Genomic DNA, 24,283 nt, shown 5'->3' on the forward strand with positions numbered 1-24,283 from the left:
CTCTGTAGGCTCAGGAACCTGCCTTCCTCAACCTCAGAACCAATATCCGAATCAAGTAATGGCTGTATATCGTCAAAGAGCAAGTGGCTGATGCTGTGTTCAAATAACTCAGCTGACTCCTCCATGCCTGATGCTGAGGCTATGGCGGGAATAGCTGTGGATAAGGAGGCAGGTTTAGTCACTCTGTCAGCTGCAGTGGACTGCGCACTAGTCTCTGCTTGGGTGACAGAGGATGAGGATGGTTTATTAAGCCAGTCCACTACCTCCTCTGCATGCTGTGGCTGGATAGCATTGGCAACATCACTAAACAGAGGAAATTATTCCCTGCCTAAGGACTGAACATGTCCACCTTTGCCTGTGGACACATACGCTGCTGGTTGACTCACAGTGCCATGGGAACGTCTGCCTATCCCTCCCAGATATGATGGAGGGGGGGTGCTTATTAACAAAATGTAATAAAGATGTGGAAATGTGTACATGGATGCCATTTAATCAATGGAAAGTTTAGTGCACTTTACCTTGAGTAGTCACTACACAGACACACTCCACTGATACACTATAGCAGCCCTCAAAATTTCCACTCACCTGCTCGCTTTTGGCGAGTGGAAAAATTAGGATTGCGAGTGTGGATAGGGCTGTGCTGTCCTGGGAATGTATAGCCAGTGCCCCCCCGCCACGCACAGGCTCGCAGCGCAACCATTTCAATTCTCCACCTCCCTCCTGCCGCATATCCCCGCCCCGCTCAGGCTCACATTGCGGGCTTTCCATAGGAGTCAAACAGCCGTCTGGGACCGCCCCCTCCACCTATGCCTCCAAAACCACCCCCCCATTCTATCATACCTATGCCTCCAAATCAATTCCCCCCAATGTATCATACCTATGCCTCCGATTCCACTCCTCCCACTCTATCATACATGTGCCTCCAAATCCATCCCCCCTCCCCCCAATCTATTATATCTATGCCTCCAATTTCACCCCCTCCCCAATCAATTATACCTATGCCTCCAATTCCACCCCCTCCCCTCCAATCTATCATACCTATGTCTCCAAACCCCCCCCCCCATCTATTATGCCTATGCCTCCAATTCCACCCCCCTCCCCAATCTATTATATCTATGCCTCCAATTACACCCCCCCTCCCTCCAATCTATCATACAGAATGATAGATTGGGGGGAGGGGGTGTAATTGGAGCTATAAGTATAATAGATTGGGGGGTGTAATTGGAGGCATAGGTATAATAGATTGGGGAGGGGGGTGGAGGTGTGAAGGATTAGGTTGGAGGGAGGTGGAACTAGAAGCATAGGTATAATGGATTGGGGGGAGGGTGAAATTGGAGGCATAGGTTTGATAGATTGGGGGGGTGAATTTGGAAGCATAGGTATGATGGGGAGGGGGATGGAATTGGAGGCATAGGTATTATGGGGAGGGGGTGGAATTGGAGGCATAGGTATGATGGATTGGGGGAGGGGATGGAATTGAGGCATAGGTATGATGGCTTGGGGGAAAATTGAAAGCATATATGTGCTGGATTGGAGGAGGGGGATTAGAGGCATAGGTGTTCTGGAGAGGGGAGGTTGGAAGACGAGGTATGCTGGGGGGGTCGTTAAAAGCACAGGTGTGCTGGGGGAGGGTGGGAGGCAGAGATATGCTGGGAAGAGCAATCAGAGGTAGAGGTGTGCTAGGGGGAGGGGGCTGCATTGGAGGACTGGGGGAGGCATTGGAGATAGAGGTTTACTGGGAGGCATTGGAGGTAAAGGTGTACTGGGGGAGGCTTTGGAGGTAGAGGTGTACTGGGGGAGGCGTTTGAGGTAAAGGTGTACTGGGGGAGGTGTTGGAGGTAGAGGTGTACTGGGGGAGGTGAAACGAAACCAGAGAAATTCCTTTCTCAACTTACTAATCAGCCTGCTAACCAACCAACTCGGCACTGGTGAGGCTGCATTGATGGGCACTGATCAGGCTGCATTGATGGGCACTGAGGAGGCTGCATTGATGGGCACTGGTGAGGCTACTTTGATGGGCACTGATCAGGCTGCATTGATGGGCACTGCTGAGGCTGCATCGATGGGCAATAGTGAGGCTGCATTGATGGGCAATAGTGAGGCTGCATTGATGGGCACTGATGAGGCTGCATTAATGGGCACTGGTGAGGCTGCATTGATGAGCACTGATGAGCCTGCATTGATGGGCATTGATGAGGCTGCACTGATGGGGCGGCACTGATGGGCACTGATAAGCTGCACTGATGATGCTGGACTGATGGGCACTGATAGGCTGCATTCCTGGGCACTGATGAGCATTGATAGTCTGCATTGATGGGCACTGATAAAGTTGTTAATATGTATTTTTGTAACTTAATTCTGCATAAAACATTTAACAGTGTAATTTCATGAGATATTTATGAGGGCGTGTTTAGGGGCGGAATTAGGGGCATGGCAGGGTAGGGGTTGGGTGGGGCAACTGGTGGCGAGTAACCCTTAAGGCCTGGCCAGTAGCTCAGGACTTGAAATTTTGAGCCCTGCACTATAATATACTGCAGTAAAACTGCACTGACGCATTGAAATATGCAACGTTAAACTTGCAATAATGTACTGAAATATACTGCGTTAAACATGCACTAACGCACAGAAATATACTGCTTTAATTAACACGCAACACACTGAAATATACGGCGTTAAACTTGCAGTAACACATGGAAATATACTGTGTTAAACAGTCACTACACTCACACTGACTGAACTATCACTAGATTCTGATATTCTACACTGACAATAGAATCAGAATAGCACACTATAGCACGCTAACTCTCTAGTAGCGCTGAACAGAGCTCTGTTCTATCTCTCTCCACGCCACTATCACAATAAAAATGGCAGCTATAGAAAGAATACATTCATAGTGTGGGGCGGGATTAAGAGCAATGGGCCATAATTGGATAGAGTCATCAGGGCAGTGTCCAATCATGGCTCTGACAGTGTTCTGTCCCCTCTTTGGCAAAGCTTTCATTGCTTCAGCCAATCAGGGATTCCAATGCACCGTGCGTTGAGTTGTGACTGATCACAGAGCTGGGAGAGCTGAATCACGTATTAGATACATGATCCAGCGCAGGAGAGCTGCTCTACCGCTGTACTCCTATGTGAGGCGGTTGGCAAGTGGTGAAGCTGGCCATACACTAGTGTATTTTCGAACAACTATACGTATAAACATTTCTACGAGAATTCAGTACATTTGATGACTTGTTAAATGTTATTCAAAAGTTCTTTAAAATTAAATTTTGCTTTTAACATTTAATTTTGTAGTGAATTGACTTTTTCAAAAAAAAAAAAACACATTCACTGTTTGTTTAAGATTAACTTTCCACTAGGGATGCTGATACCAATTACCGATACCTACCGGAACTGTTTTGTTTACACTTCAGCTGTCAGCAATGGTACAAAGCATTAAAAAAGTTATTTACAAATGAATTTTTTTTTTTTAATTTTGCACATTTTTAAATCTGAAATGTGTAAATGTACTACTTGCTGCCCGCCCACTGTCAAATGACGATGAAGCTGTGTGGCTCTCTTTCTGGGACGACCTCATATGATGGCACCCAGTTTAGCCTCGATTGTGCACCCGCTGGGACGCACAGCAATTGCGGGCGTGCCGTGTTCCTGGGACACAATGTGACCCCAATCTCAGCAGCCGTGGCTCTTTGCCCATGTGATCGGCTGCTGTGTCCAATCACAGCTGATCACATGTAAACAAGGAAGTGCCATTTATTGGCTCTCCTCGCCTCACACTGACAGAGTATGAGGTGAGGAGAGCCGGTCAGCGGCATCTCCTCACAGGGAAGATGTGATAAGGTAATCAGGGCACTGATCATCAGTGCCCTGATTACAATGCAGCCCCAGCAGTGCCCATTAGTGATGCCACTCTGTGCCCATCAATGTCACCCAGGGAGACCAATCTGTGCCCAACAGTTATGCAAATCAGTGCTGCCTTTCAATGCCCATCAGTTCCGCCCATCAGTGCTGCCTATCAGTGCAGCCTATCAGTGCCCATCAGTGCCACCTATCAGTGCCCATCAGTGTCACCTATCAGTGCCGCCTATCATTGCTCTTCAGTGCTGCATATCAGTGCCACCTATTAGTGCCCATTAGTGCTGCATATTAGTGCCTCCTCATCAGTGCCACCCCATCAGTGCCCTTCAGTGCCACCTTATCAGTGACAATCAGTGCCGCCTCATCAGTGTCCATCAGTGCAGCCTATCAGTGCCCATCAGTGCCACCCATCAGTGCCCCTCAGTGCCGCCCATCACTGTTGCCTATCAGTGCCCATTAGTGTGGCCTATCAGTGCCCATCAGGGCCACCTATCAGTGCTCATCAGTGCTGCATATCAGTGCCCATCAGTGCTGTATATCAGTGCCTCCTCATCAGTGCCACCCCATCAGTGCCCTTCAGTGCTGCCTCATCAGTGGCCATCAGTGCCGCCTCATCAATACCAATCAGTGCCCATCAGTGCTGCCTATCAGTGCCCATCAGTGCGGCCTATCAGGGCCCATCAGGGCCGCCTATCAGTGCCACCTATCAGTGCTCATCAGTGCTGCATATCAGTGCCCATCATTGCCGCATATTAGTGCCCCCTCATTAGTGCCACCCCATCAGTGCCTTTCAGTGCAGCCTCATCAGTGCCCATCAGTGCCCATCAGTGCTGCCTATCAGTGCCCATCAGTGCAGCCACATCAGTGCACATCAGTGAAGGAGAAAAATTACCTATTTACAAAATTTTCTGACAAACTAAGAAAACTTTTTTTTTCTCAAAATGTTTGGTATTTTTTGTTTTTTTTTAGCAAAAAAATAAAAACCCAGCAGTGATTAAATACCACCAAAAGAAAGCTCTATTTGTGTGGGGTACAGTGTTGCATGTCCGCTCAATTGTCATTCAAAGTGCTACAGCGCTTAAGGCTGAAAAATGGCCTGGGCAGGAAGGGGGTCAAAGTGCCCAGTATTGAAGTAGTTAAAGGTGTAAAAATAATAACAAACAAAGCAAACAAAATAAGTTTTAATTATTAATAGTTTATAAAATAGAAGTGAACAACAACAAAAAAAAACAGCAGTAAGATAGTAATTGAATAGAGAAGGAGAATAAGGAGTTAATTAAGGTTGATATGAGTAAATTAAGGGTTAATAAGGGGTTAAAAAGAGGAGCATTTCATTAAAAAAAAGTTTTTAACTTGGCAGGTTGCTTTAAACTGACTTCATCTGCAGATCAAAGTTCATCCCTTTGATCTGTAGATGAATAAACAGAAAGATACAAAAAGAAACAATATTTATTTTTATCTTTCTGTTTCAGTGGGTGAGCAATGTTGTTGATAAAAATTGCCCAACTGCCTTTTTTTTGATAACTCCAATTGCCAGGACTTTGTTTACACTTCAGCAGTCAACAGGGGAATCCCACTGACAGCTGCATGAGCAGGGCCGGACTTACCATTGGGCTTGACTGGGCTCAAGCCCATGGGCCCTGCCCGTCTGTGTTTTAAATATCTTCATATATCTTCAGCTAGATCGGATGAAACAGCGGTGACTCACACTGGTCCTCACTTGGCTGCAGCGATGCTCTGCCCGAGTCTCTCTCTCTGTCTCATCAGCCGATCAGCGGCGCAGAGAAAGAGACTCTAATGTGTAATTACGCAGGACAGACCAGGGGGAGCCTGGAGGTGGGTGGAGCTGCGCCGTTGGCTTGGCAACCCTGCACTCGTTGCTAGCGCCTGGGCCGTCTGACGTCTAGCAACGAGTGACGTCACTGAGTCAGTCACGTCGGACTCAGAGTCTCAGACTCAGAGCTGACGTGACCGTGACAGGAGCTGCCTGGAACGGAGGAGCCTGCCTAAGTGTATCTGTCTTTCCTGGGCTGATAGGCAGTTGTTGCTGCAGTTTGGCACTGTGTGGCAGAGGCCAGCAATCTTCCTCCTCCGCGCTGCCCATGAGTGTATTGGCCCTCCCACTGGCAGCACCTCCTCCATCTTGTCCATACAGTCACTCACACTGACTGCAGGACTCCGCCCCTGGTGAGTGTTGGCTCCACCCACCTCCTCCCTCCATTTTGTCCACTTTGCAGTCTGCAGAGCGGCGTGGATACAAGAAGTAGAAGGCTGCGGACGCTGACAGTGAAATTACTGGACCCAACCAACTGGACTCCATTTGTCCTGCATGGGAGCCCCTCCCCCCACCAGAGCACCGAATTAATTGACTAAAAGTGAGTAAAAAAAAAAGAATGAATTCATGCAGGGCTGATCCTAGGGTCACAGACACCTGGGTGCAGAAATATTTCTGGCGCCCCCACGTGGGTGTGGTCATCTTACCAACTCCTCCCCTTTACAAATGTTACTATGGCAACGACTCAAACACAGAGATGCTACCCTAAGAAGTCTTCATTACCCTAGGATCTTCCCATGTTCTTTTAACAATAAAGAAAATACAGGAAGAGAGTACACTAATGAGACCTGGAGGGGAGTCTCTCTGATGCACACACAGAGGGCTGTCTGTTAGAGAGTCTGTTAGAAAGAGCCCCCAGACATAATACAGGAGACGGTCAGAGACTGTAGACATGATACAAGAGACGGTCAGAGACTGTAGACATGATACAAGAGACGGTCAGAGACTGCAATCATGGTATAGGAGATGTTCAGAGACTGCAGACATGTTACAAGAGATGGTCAGAGACTGCAGACATGTTACAAGAGATGGTCAGAGACTGCAGACATGTTACAAGAGATGGTCAGAGACTGAGGACATAATACAGGAGATGATCAGAGACTGCAATCATACAACGGTTCCTCTGATCAGGAGTCAGCTCACTCTGAATTGCCTGTGGCGAGTCCACTGAGTAGCACCCAGATCTGTATTCTGGCAATGACTCTATTCCTTTCTCCGCCAGGGATGGCGCTAGGCTGTGTGGCTTTCCCTCTGGTGGCGCAGGTCAGCGGGGTTCTCTCTCTGATGGTGTTCCCTCAGCACTGTCCTCTCGCCCTGGAGTCCTGGGTGTACTTCCCTGAAAACTTTCCCCGTACTCCTAGCTCTCTCTCTCCCATTCAGCTGAGCATGCTGTGTGGGCTGCAGTTTCCGTGTTACAGTGGGGCTGCCAGTCCTCGGGACTACATGTCCCACAATCCTCCTCTTTGCTCCTTTTTTTTTTCTTCCCTGGCCGATATGAAGGTGGGGGGAAGAAACATAATGCGCCGCTCACTAGTACAGCAGTGCACGCGAAGAGGAGAGGGAGAGGGAGAGGGGTGTCACCCGGTGTGGTAAAACATGGTATCACCCCCCCTCCACCAACTATAGTCGCCCCTCAGTACAGATCCCCCTCCACTAAGTATAGACCCCCCTCCGTCAGTGCAGACCCCCCACTAAGTATAAACCCCTCCCTCAGTACAGACCCCCCATCAGTATAGACCCCCCCAGGACAAAACACCCCCCTCTATCAGTATAGACCCCCTTCAGGACAAACCAACCACCCCTCCACTAGTACAGACCCCCCCCAGAACAAACCACCCCCCCACATTAGTACAGAACCACCCCTCCTCCATTAGTACAGACGCTCCTGAACAAACCACCCCCCTCCATTAGTACAGACCCCCCTCAGAACAAACCACCCCCCCTCTATTAGTGCAGACCCCCCTCAGGACAAACCACCCCCCTCCATTAGTACAGAACCATCCCCCTCCATTAGTTCAGACCCCCCAAAACAAACCACCCCCTCCATTAGTACAGACCCCTCTAAAACAAACCACCCCCTCCATTAGTACAGACCCCCGGGACCAACCACCCCCCCTCCATTAGTACAGACCCCCCAGGACAAACCACCCCCTCCATTAGTACAGACCCCCCAGGACTAACCACCCCGCTCCATTAGTACAGACCCCCCAGGACAAACCCCCCCCCTTCATTAGTACAGACCCCCAGAACAAACCACCCCCCTCCATTAGTACAGACCCCTCCAGGACAGACCACATCCCCCTTCATTAGTACAGACGCCCCCAGAACAAACCACCCCCTCCATTAGTACAGACCCCCAAGACAGACCACCCCCCTACATTAGTACAGACCCCCCAGGACAAACCCCCCCACCATTAGTACAGACCCTCCAGGACAAACCACCCCCCCTCCATTAGTACAGACCCCCCCAAGACAAACCACCCCCCTACATTAGTACAGACCCCCCAGGACAAACCCCCCTCCATTAGTACAGACCTCCCCAGGACAAACCCCCCCTCCATTAGTACAGACCCCCCTAGGACAAACCACCCCCCTCCATTAGTATAGACCCCCCTGGCCAAAAAAACCCCCTCTATTAGTACAGACCCCCCAGGAAACCCCCCTATTAGTATAGACCCCCCTGGCCAAAAAAACCCCTCTATTAGTACAGACCCCCCAGGAAACCCCCCTATTAGTATAGACCACCCAGGACAAATCCCCTCTCCATTAGTACAGACCCCCCAGGACAAACCCCCTTCCATTAGCATAGACCCCCCCAGGACAACCCCCCTTCATTAGTATAGACCCCCCAGGACAAACCCCTCCCCTCCATTAGTATAGACCCCCCAGGACAACCCCCCCTTCATTAGTACAGACCCCCCCAGGACAACCCCCCCTTCATTAGTATAACCGCCCCCAGGATAACCCCCCCTTCATTAGTATAGACCCCCCAGGACAACCCCCCCTTCATTAGTATAGACCCCCCCAGGACAAAGCTAATTAAAAAACACCCTGTCCTCACCTCTCCAGCTGCCGCCCGGGTGTTTTTTAATTAGCTCAATGGAGGGGGGGGCTGCTTTGTCAGGGGTCTATACTAATGGAGGGGGGGTTTGTCCTGGGGGGGTCTATACTGTGGAGAACAGAGAGTGTCAGGCTTGGGCAGCAGGCGGGAGTTACACAGGAGGAGGAGAAGAACTGGACCACGTCGGGAACGGACCGCCCCCCCCCCGTGATGTCACTGCACACAGAGACACAGCCGCTACGATCTGTGGCTGGTTCCGCTCTCCTCCTCTGACAGGAGGAGGGAGGGGGGATGGGCTTCGGCAAGAGACACAGCGACGGCAGTGGCTGCAGTGACCGTCGGAAAGAGCCACCTATGGACATGGAGAGGAAGAGCAGGAGGGAGGGGAGCACTCTGGCGCTTCAGCGCCCCCACCTCTGTGGCGCCCGGGTGCACTGCACCCCGTGCACCCCGGCCAGGACTGGCCCTGAATTCATGTGTTAAGTCAAAAAGCAAAATACATGTGTGCCATTATGTATGGAAAAAAAAAATGCCCCTTTAGTCTTGACTTGTTCAACCTTAACCCCCTTCAGCTCCGGAAGCTTTTACCCCCCCCCTTATGACCAGGCCATTTTTTACGATACTGCGCTGCGTTGCTTTAACTGACTGACAATTGCGCGGTCGTGCGATGTTGTAACCCAAGTAAAATAGACGTCCCTTTTTTCCCACTCACTTACGTACTACACACACACAATTTATCTTGCACTTTGTTCAATGAGTTATTTTGCTATATTCTTGCAATTGATTTGTTATGATTGCAGCCTTACAAGGTATTTGTTTGCTTTTCAATATGTTTTCCAGGTAAATAAGTGTTTTATTCTCATTCTGACCAAGACATTTGTGCATTGCAATAAACATGATCACTTTGAACTTTTTTAATCATTATTTATTTATTGGAAAAAAAGTTTTTCAAGCTTCAATCAGTGGTCATATAAATAGATTATTAAGTTTTTTTTTTAACGTGTAACACTGTCTACGGTACCAGTCAACATTTTGTTCTATTTAAAGTAATGTATAGAAGGTAGGGCCCGAAAGTGACTCAAGCCCAGGGGCCCCCATCACCCTAAGTCCTGCCCTGTGAATGAGTCTTTGGTTGTTACGGACATGTCGGTCCCGCTCTTTAACAACCAATCATTTCTGGCTTATTTTTTTTACATTTCAGCTGTCAGTGACGGGAATCCCGCTGACAGATGAAAGAACCAAGCCTGAAAATATTGATTTCAGGTATCGGAGCATTTTCACGAGCACTGATACTCCTGAAAATGCTTAATATTGGGACAGATAGTGGTATCAGTGCAACCATACTTTCCACCCCCTTCTTCAAATTTTTGTCATCACTGCAGTCCAAAATGAAGGACAATTTGACTCCACTAATGATTAGAAAGTCACATGAATGTTCTTAAAATGAACATTTCTACAAAATTCTACCAGTATATGACCAACTTTGGGATAAATTCAAACTCATGATGCACATCAATGTGCATGAGCATTCATTTTCAATGCATGTTGTGATACACTTTGTATTGAATGTCAACATACATCATAGCATGCATCAGCGTGCGTTGATGCCCACCGTGACGTTCTTTGATGCATATCATAATACATGCGTTGAGATGCATTTTAATACATTTCTATTGATTTCACTGGAAAATGCATCAAGGAAAAACACCAAGGTATGAATCCATTCATGATACCACGTTTTTATGCTGTACCAGATTGTACCTTTCATACAACGCCTACGGAAACTAAGCGGAGTACTTCACAGACAAATAAAGGGAAGTAAAACAGACACAATAACACTTTTCAGATGATTTTAATATCAAGTAGCACAGCTGTGTATGTTTTAAGTAATAATCTCTCATTTTCCACAGAACATAAAGAGCTGAACATATACAGAATGTCCCTTAGGATTAGCTGATGTGAAAAACTGCTGTCACAAGTCAGACTAAAGAATCTATTTATATGACGGGAAGTGTGATACTCGCTAATTAAATGTTAACGGCATTTTTGGGTAAAGAATATGGTAGGAAACACGGCAAGACAAACCTACGCAATAAACAAAGCATTTAAGAACGTTGAAAAGATCCCTGGCACTCAGCCCTATTGATATTCGAAAAATAAACCTCCTGTTTCTATCATAGATGGCTAACTCACTCCACAATATGTATCCATATCCGTCTTTGAGGTTCACCCATAAAAATGTCTTTATTTAACCTTTAACAGGAATTAATATGAAAATGGATTAAAAACACATTAAAACCATTAGATATTATTAACCCAAACTAGTGTGTGAGCATACACACCCCCTATAATGCTTCTTCTGGAGCATAAAGGGTTAATTACAGTGTTAAACCAAACAAAATGCGTGGATCACAAAAGAGCGAGGAACAGAGCCAGTTGCAGGCATGACCCCCCATATGATTACAAGTAGAAATGGGGATACACAACAAAGGGTTATTATATATGGATATCTGGGGTTTATTGGTGGTAGCAACTTCATCTCCCCATAGGGAGATGAAGTTCAGACCATGTTCATGTTCAGACCCGAACATGTTCAGACCCGCTGGTCATCTCCAGTGAAGGTCTAGCAGCCAGTCAGTGAGGAGCAGAGCTGACCATACAGAGGAGGCCCTAGGGCAAGGCTACCTTGGTGGATCTGCCCTAATTATATTAGGATACTGTATGGGAGATTGAGGGTGCACATGATCAGGGATATATAGAGCTGATGCTTTTTCCTTGGACAATTCCATCGTTACACTTTGTACTATGGGGAGATGAAGTTGCTACCCCCAATAAACCCCGGATATCCATATAAAATATCCCTTTGTTGTGTATCCCCATTTCTATTTGTAATCATATGGGGGGGGGGGGGGTCATGCCTGCAACTGGCTCTGTTCCTCACTCGTTTGTGGTCCACGCATTTTGCTTGGTTTAACACTTTAATTAACCCTTTACGCTCCAGAAGAAGCGTTATTTGTCAATGCGAAACATGTTGAGCACAACACTATCCGCCTAATGTGGGGCGATGCACCCCTCCACGGAGATACCCCCCCGCTATATTATTTGTCCTTGATGATTGTATTTGTTTCATGACGTATGTGCCAGTGTCAATACTTTGGAGGCTCCCTACCTGTATACAGGGGGTGTGTATGCTCACACACTAGTTTGGGTTAATACTATCTAAAGGTTTTAATTTGTTTTTAATCCATTTTCTAATAAAAGACAATATTTACATATACATACGATTTTGTGTGTTCAATATGGTGCCTAGTCCCACTTTTTGTGGTCTCTATTTTGTTCTGTATTATTTAGGGATGAGGCATAGTGTATCACATTTTATGTCCATGATAGCCATGTCATGGTGACATAATTTATTGTTTCATGAATTAGAAAATATGAGTCAAGGTTTCTCTTTATGCAACCAGGTGCTGGACTAAAGAAACATGAAGAAGGAAACATTTCCCTCTTTGCAATCAGATTGCATTTATTTTGTGCTGCTGTGCTGAATGTTGTGTTGCACTATCCCCTCCAGTCAGCAGGGGGAGAACTATAGCCAAGAAAGACTTTTATGCAGAATGCAGAGGATCATGGGAATTGTAGTCTGTCACACCAGAATGGGACTTACAGACCTTTACAATACAGTTCACATAGGACACTGAGGAGGAAGAGGAGTGGTGGAACAGCTTTTACCAGACTGCGCTGGAAACCTCTTTATCACATTATCCAAAGGGCGATTGACAGGAGACTGAAACCAGGGATAGAAATACCCGGGGCAGTGCAGTGCAGACCAGAGCAATAACATCTGCACCGTTGCTGTAGGGAGAACGGAGCATCCCTCCACCTTTTGCTTCCCACCACTGATCATCAGAGGTATTCTGTGGAGAGACTGAGGGGGAGCCCCCCTTCCACAGGGAGAGGTCATCGCAGCATCCCATGGACTGGTGAGAGGGATTTTTTCCCATTGCTGATACTGCTAGCAGGGACTAAGCCACTGACAGCAGGACACCAAGTATACCCAATCCACTACGCACCCATACTGCACTCTAGACCGCACTTATTCCAAACCTAGACTGCACCTATATTAACCCTATACCACATTATACCAAAACGTTGCCACCTCTGAACCGCATCTACCTTGCACATGCCAAGACTATATCATACTATACTTTACCAATACTGCATGAAAGTTAAAGGGTTTTTTTTTATATAAAAATAACAAACATGCCTATACTTACCTGCACTGTGTAATCATTTTGCACAGAGCAGCCATGATCCTTTTCTTCTGGGGTGGACCACTCCAGGCCCCTCCTCTTTTTTGGGTGTCCTCATCGAAAGCTGCTTTCCGTGGGGCACCCGTGCGGGCTCTCTCCCAAGTCTCGCTGCTGCATACATTGACACAGACAGCAAGATTCGGCCCTGGGCCCCTGTCCCCACTCCCATGTCACTGTATTTGATTGACAGCAGCGAGAGCCAATGGCGCCAACACTCTTAAAGGGCCCCAATGTTAGCCGGCAGTAGAATATCCCAAATGATTACCCCTCCCATAATAACTATTCTGCAAGTCCCCATTGTTTCCCTGACCTCTCCGCTACTTACAGTCTCAATCAGGAAACCATCGGGACATGGTGACAACATAAGAGTACATCTGCCTGATTAAGGACCTTCTTGCCAGGATCACCTGGTATTATGTTCATTACAGCTGCTGATTTAAAAAGATTGAAAGTAATTTTTGAAACTAAATCAGGACGCAGAAATTTAAAAAAAAACAACCTCCCCTTGCACTGCAAGAGTTAAAGCCCAACTCTGGGTTAGAAGAAAAATAAACCTTTCAGCGGTCCCCTCACTCAATATGTCTAAGGAGAGTTTAGAAGACTGCATTTCTTACCTTACCCCTGCTTCAATCAGCTCCAGCACCCTCCTCCTCTTACTCTGACACTCCAGGCTGTGGGTAGTCATTCAGCATCATCTTGTAAAATGCAAGGCTATTAACTCTGCCATGTACATGGAGGCGGCAAGAGTGCGACCACGGCCAGGATCACCTTAGAGAGTAGGTTTCCCGGGACATTGCTGGAGGGTCCAAGCTAGAGTGAGGAAGAAGAAAAGAATTATACCTAATTCCTCCACTTCTAGGCAAAATTGAGCACCTAGCCATGGGAGAGGCCGACACTGCAAGGGTAGTTTTTCCGGGTGTCATAGTTGAAATTTTAATGTTCATTAGTTGTAGTGGTCGAGAAATAAGGTATAACACTTACCTTATTCCTTGCTCCAGCAGACTTGCTCCATCTGTCTGACTGGTCCCTCCAAGCCTCTTTCTAAGATGCTCTGACTTGATGACATTAGCAAGGCCAGTAGCTCTGTACTTGAGAACAGTAAGGGACTACCCACAAGCCTGTGCGAGGGAGAGCACTGGAGCGAAGAGTAAGGTAAGTATTACACAGTTTTGTCATTCACTAAAGTTAACAAGCATTTAATCCTTGCAGTGCGGAGGGGAATGCACTGTAAATATTTTTTCTGCTTTAACATGTTAAAGCTTATATAAGATTTTATTGATTTAGTTCACAACTCTCCCGAGCTACATCACCAATCTTGTCTCCAAATATCACCCAAACTGTCCTCTCCGCTCTTAGGCTCTCTTGTCTCCTCCTCCCATGCTCGTTTCCAGGACTTCTCCGGCACCTCTCCCATCCTCTGGAACTCTCTACCTCAATCTGTCCAGCTATCTTATACTCTGGAATAGGAAGGACTATGCAATGTATGGGTTCATTCACACTGGCTTAAAAAATGCTGCTTCCACAGGAGTTTTGTGTTTTTCCTGTAGAAGCAGCTCAATGTTATCCTATGTGTTCATGCACATTAGGACAATTAGAGGCATATTTTGAGCTCAGCGATTAGAGGTAGAAAAAAAATTAAAAAAACATCTGGTTTGCGTTTTTGATTGGAGCTTTTTTGCAAAAAAAACGCTAAAAACTCCTAAACTCGCCTAAACATGTGTGCCAAGGGAACTGGCGTTTTTTTAAGCCCAGTGTGCATGGAGCCTATAACTGCTGCCAATGAAACATGTAACTAAATAGTGAACTCACAAAGCTAAAGAGTGCCTATGAAAGCTATAAAAGACTGGAAATTATTCTCTTATTCTCTATTATTCTCTTCTATCAACTATCAATATAGAAGAGTCTCTGCAGGAGTTAGAGAGCTTTACTGCCCTTAACAAAGAAAGCCACTTTGCATTTTTGGAGGTTAAAGCGGAGGTTCACACAAAAATTGAATCTCCACTTTTTGGAACCCCCCCCCCTCCGGTGTCACATTTGGCACCTTTCAGGGGGGAGGGGGATGCAGATACCTGTCTAAGAAATAGGTATTTGCACCCACTTCTGGCATAGACTCCCACGGGAGTCTATGCCTCTTCCCATCCCACCGCGCTGTCTACTGGGACACACACGGGTCCCAGGAGATAGCGGCGACCAGTTAGGACACGCAGCATGACTCGCACATACGCAGTAGGGAAACGGGATGTGAAGCCGCACCGCTTCACTTCCTGATTCCCACACAGAGAATGGCGGTGGCAGCTGCCGAGGACCGAGAGACGGTGCAGCCTCGGGTGCCGACACCGCTGGATTTAGGGACAGGTGAGTGTCCTTATTTTAAAAGTCAGCAGCTGCAGTATTTGTAGCTGCTGACTTTTAAAAAAAAAAAATTCACCGGACTCCCTCTTTAAGTCACTGATACATGACAAGATATCAAAACTGCATGAAACTGCATCTTGCCATTCTATCTCTTCAAGGCACTCCAAGGCATTGTACAGATCACTAAGGCCTAACTCACAACAATCATCGTTAATGCCTGGTACACACGAAGAGATTATTGGAAGAATGATCGTCTGTTTTTTTTTTTGCATGCTAGTCTCATATCAAAAATAAAGAGTTTACTAAAGTTATGAAAATTCCCGTATGACAGAATAAAAATGTGGAAGTTTTGTAATGTGTTGTAGTGTATTTGTACTGTATTTTCAAGTGACAACTTTACTGATTAAATTAAAATCGTACAATATGGTATCGTATCAGATAATTTTGCATGAATTGTTGTGATCAGCTCTTGACAGCTTCTACAGGCAGTACTGTGTACTAATGATCAGATTATTGTACGATCACTTCGAAAGCATACTTGCTAACAGTCCCAATTTTCACAGGACAAGCCCGATTTTGGGACCCTCGTCCCGATCGGAGCTCGTCCCGATTAAATTCCCATGATTTTGCCTTTGTCCCGGGAAATGAGGAATGTTTTTGGCAAAAATGACCGGCGGGCTACAAAAAGATGGCCGTCGCCACCGTCGTGAGGACTATTTCCCCTGTGTTCAGTGGAGAGGGGAGGGGCAGCCAATCGGCTTCTCTCTTCAATGTACGAGTAGACAATTCTCTTGTACACTTTAACCGATTGGTTGCGTGGATCGGAGACCCTCTCCTCTTCATTGAACACATGGAGAAAGCTGGGAACTGTAGCTGCCACCAGCCCTCCACCCAAGGGGACAGACACATGTAAGGAGGGCTCTGCTGATGGAGACAGACATATAAGGAGGGCTCCGCTGATAAAGACAGACATGTAAGGAGGGCTCTGCTGATGGGGACAGACATGTAAGGAGGGCTCCGCTGATGGGGACAGACACATGTAAGGAGGGCTCTGCTAATGGGGACAGACACAGTAAGGAGGGCTCCTATGATGGGAACAGACACAGTAAGGAGGGCTCCGCTGATGGGGACAGACACAGTAAGGAGGGCTCGGCTGATGGGGACAGACATGTAAGGAGGGCTCTGCTGATGGGGACACTGATGTAAGGAGGGCTACGCTGATAGGGACACTGATGTAAGGAGGGCTCCACTGATGGGGACACTGATGTAAGGAGGGACTCCGCTGATGGGGACACTGATTTAAGGAGTGCTCCGCTGATGGGGACACTGATATAGGAAGGGCTCCGCTGATGAGGACACTAATGTAAGGAGGGCTCCGCTGATGGGGACACTGATGTAAGGAGGGACTCTGCTGGGAACACCTGATATAAGGAGGGACTCCGCTGGCACCACCTGATGTAAGGAGGGACTCTGCTGGGGGCACCTGATGTAAGGAGGGACTCCCGGGGACCTGATGTAAGGATGGACTCTGCTGGGGGCACCTGATGTAAGGACGGACTCTGCTGGGGCACCTGATGTAAGGATGGACTGTGCTGGGGCACCTGATGTAAGGACGAACTCTGCTGGGGGTACCTGATGTAAGGACAGACTCTGCTGGGGCACCTGATGTAAGAACAGACTCTGCTGGAGGCACCTGATGTAAGGACAGATTCTGCTGGGGGCACCTGATGTAAGGACAGACTCTGCTGGGGGCACCTGAAGTAAGGACGGACTCTGCTGGGGGCACCTGATGTAAGGATGGACTCTGCTAGGGGCACCTGATGTAAGGGCAGACTCTGCTGGGTGCACCTGATGTAAGGACGGACTCTGCTGGGGGCACCTGCCATCTGGTGGCAGGCGACGTGGCAAGCGACACGCTCAGGGCTCCCACTGATTCTGCATTATGGCGAGTTGAATGATTTAATTTATATTACAATGTAATAATAGAAATAATGCGCTTCAATCATCCTGACACCATAACAACCGTTGGGATGATTGAAGCGCTAACACCAGGTGTTTGGAGTATCTGTATCTGCTGATTGTTAAACTTTCTGGAATACACATGTTTCTATTGTGGTGCAGGATCTGGGCCTGCTGTCCCTCCATCCCTCTTTCTTTCCTTCATTCTCTCCCCTTCCCTCCCTCCCTCCCTCCCTATCTTTCGTTCTTTCCCTCCCTCTTTTTCCCTCCATCCATCGTTCATCTCAGACTCTTACCACACCCCCTTTGAGCCACGTCCCCTTTAAGCTACACCCAATATTTCACTTAAACCACACCCATTTTTCACCGCTGTGAGCAAATCGCGGCACATTTTTATTTCCCCACTATGCCACGCCTACAAACAAATGCCCCGTCCCCTAATTATAATAAGACTCTGCCTACAGGCAAAAAGGTGTCCCTATAAATTTTTTTACAATGTTGGCAACTATGCGAAAGCAGTATTTTTCGTACAATTTTCTGATCGTGTGTGCGGGCCATAAGATTCTGCTCTCAACCATGATCATTGAGTAGTCAGCTCATAACAGCTCATGCTGAAGCAAAAGTAGCGAAGGTGGAAACTGGTTATATTGCATTGAGTTGGAAGTGGGTCTTAGGCCTGAAGCTGCAAGAAAACAGGCATGTTTGCGAGCAGAAGCCACTCAAGCACAAGCTCAAGCACAGGACAGGATACTACTGTACAGGACAAGGCCCAAGCACAAGCTGTAAAGATTCGAGCAGAGGCTAAATCAGAAACAAAGGTTGTGCAGGCTGAAGCACAGTTTCAAGTACTTCAAAAGAAAAGAAGCAGCAGCCTTAGCCAAACTCACAGTTCTGAAACAAGTGTAGCAAAGTCCCGGGGGCCTCTTTTAGTCTAATGAGAACCTCCAGAGCCAGAGCTATATAGAGTGGGTTACAAGGCACGGTGGGTGTACTGCAAGATGGATTCATGGGCACCAGACACTTCTTGAATGCAAAGAGATTTATTTTCTCTTGAACAGAACTGTTGGAGAGAGGGTTACAGCCAGGACACCCTTAGGTAATTGCAATGTCAATTGGCAGACTCCAAGACTTCTACAGGTACACAGCCATGCAGGGAATGGCATCCAGGAGCACTGTCTTCTATGGCAACAGTCTTAGAACAGTTCCTAACACAAGTTGTAACAAACTCCTTTACTTCCTCTATAATCACTTCTTGTAAATTCTCAGTCCACTGAGCTCCCAGTCTCTCTCACTAGACTTACTGGTTCACTGCCACTGAACCCCGTGAGCTCTTCCAATCATCTTATTTAGTATCTTCTTCAGGCATCACCCCCGCCTCCCTGCTGGGTCCCTGGCTTGGCACTCCAGATACTCCTCAACCGTCACCCCACTGGCTGGGTCACTGGCTTGGCACCTGCTGAAGTTTCCTGATTCTTCACCATCCCCGGTTGGTGAGAATACTGCTCCGGTACTTGCTTCAGCTACTCACTGTGGTTCCTGGTAATAAGGTGTTTGGTCCCTTAGTGGCAACAGCTTCCCCTCTACCCCCGACCATGACAGGTTCTCTGACCAGCAGGACCATCACTTCTGGTTGGACTGCAAGCTGCAGTCTCAACCCTATGCTGCTCTCTTGCTTCTGGATAGGCCCTTGGACAGCCAGATGTGCCCGGGATAGACCCAAACTCCGGTCTAGCAGCTCAACACCCAGGCAGCCGTCCAGATGGCACGGCACAGAACACAGATCACCTGACCCCACCCAAATATATAGGTTCTCCCAGCAGGCCAAGGGATTTAAGAAAACCCCTGCCAATTGGCTGAGATACCCTATATACTCCTAATCTGTCCTTGCATTGCCCTTGTCTTATCTAATGTAACCAGGTTTCCGGCCACCTAGCAACAGAAGCGAAAAGTGCAGCAATTCCAGACTTAGGTAAAAATCAACTGATCCCTAACAATTAGCCAAGGCAACTATACCTGGCAGGTAAATTTAAGAGCAATCCTAAACATCAGGGTGCTACACAAGCAACAGAGGAATAAGTTGTTTATGAAGGGACTTAAAACTGTTAAGTAGTGTCCACCAACTAGACAAAAATCTTAATCTTGCATGGGAAAGATTAGAGCAAACTTTTAGGAGCTGTGAAGCCATTGAGCTTGTCCTGTTCAATGAGCTTGTCGTGTTCAAGATGCAGCAGAACTTTCCAAAACTATCCAGCTAAGCTCTAAATCTCTAAGGAATACCCACATCTACCAGGTCTTAGCTACTTAACTGTGTTAACATGATTGTGACAAACTTACCAGACAATGTCAAAGACAAATGGACAACAGTGGTTTTTAGGTACAAGGAGCAGCATCAAGTCTCCTTTCCACCTTTCTCCTTCTTTTGAGCCTAGGTTAACACTGATGCGGTGTTGGATTCGCAGCGATTCCTGTCCGTTTCCCACATCACAATCACACTCTGTTCATTGACTGTCAATGTTAAGTTAACGACACCCAATAAAGAGTTCGCAAAACTCAGTGCTATTGGCTGAATTGGACCGCATGGGTGTGAAAACCCATACGATCCAACTCCAGTGCGGCAAAAAAGAGTTGCATGCACCTTTTTCACGCGGTGCGTGCGATGCGATTGGAGCCATACAAAATGAATGGTCTGAAATCGCACTGCAAAGAATTGCATGTGATTTGAACATAAATGTGGTGCGATTCCTTTCCGAATCACTTATGGTTCCCCACACCACACCAGTGTGAACCTAGGCTCAAAGTTCATGAAAGATTTAGCCAGAGCTAAGAATGACCCTAGTTTCTCAATTGTTGAACTGAGCATTTCTAGCCTTCCAACTACAAGAAGAGAGAACCTCAACACTAAATACAGAGACTCTAGAAATGTTATTTCTATTAGAAAGATAGTCGTTACACCCAGTTTTGTATTTAGGTTTTGTGCTGCCCCAGGCCTGACTAAACCTGTGAACCCCCCTAATTTAAATATGACCCATCCCTTCCTCTCAAGGCCACACCCCTTCCTGTTTAAGATCCGCCTGTCAGCAAATACATATTTTTATAACATATATATATATATATATATATATATATATATATATATACATATATATATTTATATATATATATTATAAAACCTTTAGTGATTTAATAACTACAAGAGTTGACAATGAGCAATTCAGTTTTGAGATAATACCGAGTTTTGACATGGATAATATAATATGAATTGCACATTGTACAGTTAGTTGTAGAGAAGAAACATTTAGCCTACTGATCTTGGGTAATATGTAAGATATTATCTGGGACTTTATTTTAGTTAAAATAGGACCTGCTCCCCTATATGTGCTATTACAATATGTCACTGGATTAGTAAAATTAAGCTTATCTTGTAAAATATTTGGACTTGGGTTTGCTGCCACTGATTGAAATGATAGTATTATTTCACTTATTTGTATAATGACTTCAAAGTCCCTAGTCATTATACAAACAAGTGAAATAAACAGCCCCTGGCCCAATCCGCCCCATAAGTCTGGTGCTACACTAAAAGTGTAGCATAAGCCGGCAGGGACTCTTTTTGTATGGGAGCCAGGAGGAGGCTGTTTTTTTCATGTGGGGGTGGTGGCTTTTTTGCTGCCCCCCTGCAAAGTGCCGCCCTAGGCCTGGGCTTTGTTGGCCTAGGCCAAGATACATCGTTGGTTACACCCACTACTAGCAGTGAAAGCGAAGAAATTCGAAAAGACCCAAACTTCTACAGTTTCATCCACAATAAGCTACATCCTCTCAGAAAACGTTCAATGATGCACGTTCTAAGGAAAGCCCTTTAAAGAACGCATGGAGTCATAAAGAACCATGACATTTGTTTCAGATGTTGCACATCCACAGAGAATGTCACCAGAGACTGCAAGGCTTTAGTTAAGTGCTCAGAATGTGACAGTAACAAGCATATATCAGCCCTACACCAAGGCCATTCCAAACAAGACTTCCACTGAAGATCTTACACCCATGTCAGATCATGGCAGGAATAGCAATGAACAGTCACCTCCAGCAATCATATCTAAATAGAGTGAGCTACGTCACAAGGACCAATGGTGAACTACTGTATATCTGGTGAAAGTGTTTCCCTGGGGACAATCAGAGAAATCTATCTGGATGTACTGGATGTTTTAGATGATCAAAGCAGTCATTCATTTGCTATTTCAGAGTTCTTTGACATGTTCAAAGTAAGGGGAGAAGTACTGTCCTACACCCTGCACACATGTGCTGGCAAATAGTATAAACCACAGAAGGAATTGCCTCTGCTGGAGAATTCATTGTCATAGACATAAAAGGGAATAAAGGAATTCATCTTTCCACACACATTTAATTTATACAATTTTGTTTATTTTTCACCTTTATTTCTATCACAAGAAATGTATACATCCCTTGTGGTAGAAATAAGGCACGATAGGTCCCCTTTTTGGAGACATCTGGGGTCTATAAGATGCCACATCTCTCTTCTACCCTGGAAAGCATCAGATCAAAAAAAAAATATTGATCTTGTATATCCCCCAAAAAATGGCAGTGTTTACATCTGTCATAACCTGAAGTGTCGTAATGACTTTGTTTCTGGCCTCCTAGATCTGCTGGGAAGAGACATCCCAAGAGTTCACAAGGTAGATGAGCAACTTACAGGTGATCTTGGTAACAATTATTATGCCCAAAAGACTAAACTAGGTTGGATCGTTAATAGTGCTCCTCACTCCAGTCAGAAACAGAGTTCGCCTAGTGTACGTGTTTGTAAAATGATTGTTGAGAGAATCTTGCATATCTATCTATGAAGACTTTGAATGATAATGGTAAACAGGACAAATGGAGAGGGTGAATCGACTTAATGGGGGGACAGAGAGCAATAAAAACTGACAAGCAGTCTAATCCCTATAGACTCTATCTAAAACTAAAAAAAAAGTTTGCCTTCAGTTATATTTTAAGACTAGTTAGTTTAGTCCTAGCTAAACCCTCCGCACATCTTCCATTTTCTCATTCAGTGTTAGTACTTCACAGAGACAGGACTTAGGCGGTCGGACTTCCAAAGAATTCTCTTTTGAAAATCAGAAATTTTGTGCATTTTGTGATCCGATGGTGCCACCATTGATCTTGAAATTCGACTATCCAAGCCTTCAATTTCACTTCCTGTTGCTACAGAAAAGAATTTTCGTGGCTGGGAATCTTCTTTTCTTTCCGATAATTTACTTTTTTTGCAAATGCGCATTTCTGTTTCAGTTACATTTCTCGCATGATTCTTCCATCATTGATTAGAAAATCGTTAATTTTTCAAAGAATTTCCAGCATGCCAGATTACTCAAATTCAATGGCCGTACGAAAATCGGCTGTTGCTGCAGCACACTAATGGTGCGAAATTCTAACGAAAATTCTTAGATAAGATTTTCGAAAAAATTCGACCTAGGAAAGTTATTGTCTTCTTATACTTCAAAAGTCTGGAAAACATCCTCTGTACTACAATTAGCTGAAGTAAAATTGTTTTGGATTGAATTTATGTGTCTTATTGAAGAGTTAAGCTGCTGGTGGATGGTGGTAAGTCAGCAGGCGACCATACTGTCTGGACAAACTGGGTCTAAGGAGAAAATAAAACAGAACAATTGCAGCATCACGGTCACACCATCTCAGGAAGCTACATTAGGTGGACTTCACTGCCTGCATCAACAGTCAGGTATTTGTGGGACTTTTTAGGGGGCCAAGAGAAAACTGTAGGTGCAGATACACTTATAATTTAAGTCAGAAAACGTATCACATTAAAAAAAAAAAATCTTGGAAGAATGGAAGAAGAAAGACACCATGTTTTTTGCTAGGAATTTTCTTTAGTGCATTTACCAGTTGGCACTTTTCTATTTGTTAAAACAATCATCATAAATCTTAAAAATGTAACCGCAGCGTAGCAGTGCAGTGAAGACTTTTTTCAATGCATGAAGTGTCAGATTGAAAAATTATGACTTTATAAATCAGTGGGATTTCAAATTACACCCTGTGGGTCTTTAAATTATACTTGCATACCTAGTGAACAGAGGATGGATCCATCATATTGAAAATGCTTAGTGATGATTACTGGGGTAAACAAAGAACAAAAGAAACGTGGTCGGTCTAACTGCAGATACTGCAAGATACCTGCTAATGCCTTTGGTGGCCAGAATCCCCTTTTTTTTTGCCTCCCTGATGCTAGATTCACTTTATTGCCAAGAGATTGTCCTGCCTATTACTAAGTCTTGGCAAATGCCATTCATTGATAGTGCTCCTATGGGTCGCTGATGCCCAGTGTAGTGTTAGTCAACCTGTGATTCAAATACACAGAAGTAAATAAAATATTGGATTTCTAGGGTGCTGAAAACTTTAGGAAACTACAAAAGTCACTAACATTAAACACATCAGTTTATTAAACCTTGTATATTAAAAGTGTTATAAATGAAATGCAATCAGAAGACTAAAATGTGCATTACAGCCACATGGAATGGTCATACTACAAGACAATGTCTATACTCCCATCACACACATAAGGCTTGGGGGTAACGGGTACTGAAGAAACAACTAGCTGGAACTGGAGACATTACAGATCAAATGCACATATTCACCAGCACACCACAGATCGGGGCTGCTGCTAGAAATCACAGGGCCTACCTGACAGGGCCCCCCAAACCCCCCCCCCCCCCTCGGAAGGAAGTAACTGAGGACATAGATGTATCAGTCCCTTTCTTTGCAGCCTCAGTTGCAAAGATGAATAAATTGAAAGCGCTCTGAAGCGCTCTTGCTTATTTACATGCTGAAGCATAGTATACACGGTTTACTATGCCTCAGTGATGAATGGACACAGGAGTGATTGGTACAGAT

This window comes from Aquarana catesbeiana, linkage group LG02 (genome assembly GCF_042186555.1).
Source record: "Aquarana catesbeiana isolate 2022-GZ linkage group LG02, ASM4218655v1, whole genome shotgun sequence".
Taxonomy (NCBI): Eukaryota; Metazoa; Chordata; class Amphibia; order Anura; family Ranidae; genus Aquarana; species Aquarana catesbeiana.